Raw genomic sequence first — 4287 nt, 5'->3', positions numbered from 1 at the left:
AGCTACCCCGGTGCTTTTCTGACCGGAAGAGGCTTCTGTCTTTTACTTTCATTTGATTTTTTTTTTTTCAATGTCAAAGCAAGCGGTTTATTTTCTGGTGTGTCAGGGTCAACCCTCAATCAGTCCCTAGAGGTGAGTGATGAGAAAGCCATTCTGATGGCTATTACAAACAGTTTTTATACTTTTTAGGGGCACAGGTTACATCAGCAAGGTTTCAGTTCAAACTTATTAGCTAAGCATATTGACCTTTAAATCCATTGGCTAGCAAGCATGACAGGCATTTGAACTCTACCTGGGACTTTCCAGAGGGCCAGGTGACTGTCAGTGCATTCTGAGAATTTTTTACTCAAGAATGATCCTGTGGGTGGAGGATGGAACTTGCCTAGCTTTGACTTAGGTGGGATGGGGAAGCTGTAAGGAGAGTGTGGGACTGGATAAAGCCCTTAGGGTCTCTTATTTCCCCCTTTTCTTGTACAAGCTCCAATCCTGGAGCTATGCTCAGGGGTCTTGGGTAACTAACTCATATTTTTCAGGGCCTGTCCTCAGGTCTCATATTGTTGGCCCAGGACCATCAGCTGCACTGCTCCTATTCTCTCTTTTATGAAAGCTCTAGGTGCTGGTGCCACTGTCGCCGAGCCCAGGCCACGCTGCTTCTGCTTGCCCATCGCCCCCCATCGTGCATTAGCGGTCTCAAAAGATTCAAAGTCCAAGATGGCAACCCTCAAGGACCAGCTGATCGTGAATCTTCTTAAGGAAGAACAGGCTCCCCAGAACAGGATTACAGTTGTTGGGGTTGGTGCTGTTGGCATGGCCTGTGCCATCATTATCTTAATGAAGGACTTAGCAGATGAGCTTGCCCTTGTTGACGTCATGGAAGACAAACTAAAGGGCGAGATGATGGATCTCCAGCATGGCAGCCTCTTCCTTAAAACACCAAAAATTGTCTCCAGCAAGACTATTGTGTAACTGCGAACTCTAAGCTGGTCATCATTACCGTGGGGGCCCGTCAGCAAGAGGGAGAGAGCCGACTCAACCTGGTCCAGCGAAACGTGAACGTTTTCAAGTTCATCATTGCCAACATTGTGAAGCACAGTCCACACTGCAAGCTGCTGATTGTCTCAAATCCAGTGGATATCTTGATCTACGTGGCTTGAAAAATCAGTGGCTTTCCCAAAAGCCGAATTATTAGAAGTGGTTACAATCTGGATTCAGCTCGGTTCCGTTACCTGATGGGAGAAAGGCTGGGGGTTCACCAGCTGAACTGTCACGGCTGGGTCCTGGGAGACCATGGTGACTCTGGTGTGCCTGTGTGGAGTGGTGTGAACATTGCCAGCATCTCCCTGAAGTCTCTGAAACCAGAACTGGGCACTGATACAGACAAGGATCAGTGGAAGGAGGTTCACAAACAGGTGGTGGACAGTGCCTACGAGGTGTTCAAGCTGAAAGGTTATACATCCTGGGCCATTGGCCTCTCTGTGGCAGACTTGGCCAAGAGCATAATGAAGAACCTTAGGCGGGTGCATCCCATTTCCACCATGATTAAAGGTCTCTATGGAATCAATGATGATGTCTTCCTCAGTGTCCCATGTATCCTGGGACAAAATGGAATCTCGGATGTTGTGAAGGTGACACTGACTCCCGAGGAAGAGGCCTTCCTGAAGAAGAGTGCAGATACCCTCTGGGGAATCCAGAAGGAGCTGCAGTTCTAAAGTCTTCCCAGTGTCCTAGCACTTCACTGTCCAGGCTGCAGCAGACACACCCTTCTCGTCTGAGCTGTGGTTAGTACAATGGTGTTGAGGTGGTGTGGGGAAACATCTCACTCCCCACAGCTCTGCCCTGCTGCCAAGTGGTACTTGTGTAGTGGTAACTTGATTAGTGTGATAGTCCCACTGTCTCCGAGACACACTGCCAACTGTGTAGGCTTCGATTACCCTGTGAGTCTGCTGCATTGCTGCCCTGTGCACCCTCACCAAACATGCCTAGGCCAACGAGTTCCCAGTTAGTCATAACCTGGCTCCAGTGTGTATGTCCATAATGCATATCTTGTGCATAAATGTTATACAGGATATTTTATGTATTATATGTGCCTGTAGTGTACATTGCAATATTATGTGAGATGTAAGATCTGCATATGGATGATGGAACCAACCACCCGAGTGTCATGCCAATGAAAACACCAAATAAACCTTGAACAGTAAAAAAAAAAAAAAAAAAAAAAAAAAAAAAAGAAAGCTCTAAGCTTGTTCAATATGCAGGGTCCAAAGGTTAACAATAGCAGGAGAACATATCCTAACACGGTGGGTATAAGGGTAGCTAACCAAAGGGAGGAGTTACACCAATACTTGAACCAGCCCTGACTCTGTTCTTTCTTCCCCTTGGCTAGCCCTTCTCTTACTTTGGCCACTGAATCTTTAACTACACCCAGAATGGTCTGTGCTTCCCAATGTTTCACACCCCCAGGAGTGGTTGGACCCCCAACACTGATGGGCCTGCTGCTGGCATCTCCCATCTCGGGGGCACACATATATGGGGCTTTCTTGCAGGACACTCCTCAACTTCGGGTGTCTGCATCCTAAGCTCCACCCTCCAAGACCGCTTCTGGGACATAATTTAGATTCACAACTCCTGTGTCCCTCAAATTTGGGTAATTTCTCCCTCTATGTCTCTACGGTGGTGATATCTCAGGAGTCAAGGCCCACTGCTAACTTACAGAGATCAAAGACAAAGTTCAGTCACCAGATACAAGGTGGATATTCCTCTGTGGATCATGCTTCATCCCCAGTGGCTGAGAGTCCTTGCCAAGTCATTTTGGTAGGGTTGTGGGGGTTGCTGAGGCTCAGAGTTGGAAGATACATCATAGCCATCTCATGGTTTCTCTGGCCTTGCAGAAGCAGGTTACTCGGGTGTCTGGCTGCTATCCAACACCAGGAATGGCCCTTTCCACTTTGCTTCCAAGTTTTCAGCACGATGTCTCTTGATATATACCCAATCTCTAAGTTGTTACTTGTGTGGAACCTCTGGGGTGCCTGTATTATACAGGGCACTAAGCTTAGGCCACAATTCCTGGTGGCTGATCTGAAAAGCTTGCAATGAAGCCATAAGATCCTTGTCAGCCTGAAAAGTCACTCTGGGGGTATCAAGAGCCAGGGTCAAGGGAGTGTGGGTCCCATACAGGATCTCAAAAGGGGTCAGGTTAAAACGGTAGGGGGTGTTCCAGGCTTGGAACAGGGCCAGGGGAAGGAGCACCACCCAGTCAGTGCAAATCTCCAAGGACAAGTTAAGGTTTCTTTTAGGGTCCTGTTCATTCTACCTGTTCTGATCTCTGGGGACAGTACACACAATGGACCTTCCAATTAGTCCCCAATATCTCTGCCAATCTCTGACTTACCTTAGAGACAAAAGCAGGACCAATGTCCAATCCGATTACCTTGGGGACTCCGAACCTTGGAAAAATTTCCTTCAATATCTTCTTGGCTACCACAGTAGCTGTTTCCTGCTTGGTGGGGAAAGCTCCATCCCATCCAGAGAAAGTATCCACAAACACTAGAAGGTGTTTATAACCATATTTTCCTGGTTTAACTTCTGTAAAATCGGCCTGCCAATGTGCTCCAGGCCGTTCTCCCCTAGGTCTTTTGCCCTGTTTACTCTTGGCCACATAAGCATTCACTTGCTGGCATAACTTACACTGTTCTACTGTATCTGGCTAAAACCCTGAGGTCCATTACATATACCTTAGATCCCTTGACTGCTTGGATGAGCTTCTTATCCCCTAAATGAGTCCATCTATGCATTTGGTCAAGTAAGTCTTTTGCTTGCTTTCTGGGGAGTATAGTTTTCCCTTCTTGTGTGTGCCATTGGCCCTCCTTCTCTAGGTAATAGTTGGTAGGGTGGCTAGCAATCTGAGTCCTTTCTTTTCCTGTATATCTTAAGTGAGGTCATCCCTTAGTCCAGTCCCATTCCTCAGCGGGTGTCCCTTGCAGGCCCATAACCGGGATAGGCTCCTGTTTAGCCACTTCTCAAGTGACTTGATTTGCCTGGTTATTGCCTTGGGCCACTGAGTCTCTTCACTTCTGATGTCCTGGGCAATGTATAATACAGTTGACAGCTTCATCAGGGCATCCAAGAGATCCAAGATTTTCTTCTTGTTTTTTAAATTTCTTTTCCCTCTAATGTGAGCCGTCCTCTCTCTTGGTATATAGCCTCATGGATGTGGGCTGTAACAAAGGCATACCTGCTATCTGTGTAGACATTATTTTTCTTGCCGGCCTCATGTTCTAAGGCTTTGGT

General features: G+C 47.2%; 1 pseudogene; it reads left to right on the top strand.

Moving 5' to 3' along the window:
• The first annotated feature begins 692 nt into the window (after positions 1-692).
• LOC110293041 lies at positions 693-1748 on the top strand (annotated as a pseudogene).
• Positions 1749-4287: the final 2539 nt, after the last annotated feature.

The sequence above is a fragment of the Mus caroli genome, chromosome 4, assembly GCF_900094665.2.
Source record: "Mus caroli chromosome 4, CAROLI_EIJ_v1.1, whole genome shotgun sequence".
Classification (NCBI taxonomy): Eukaryota; Metazoa; Chordata; class Mammalia; order Rodentia; family Muridae; genus Mus; species Mus caroli.
The sequence above is the reverse complement of the archived record's forward strand: the minus strand, read 5'-3'. Positions and strand labels throughout refer to the sequence as shown.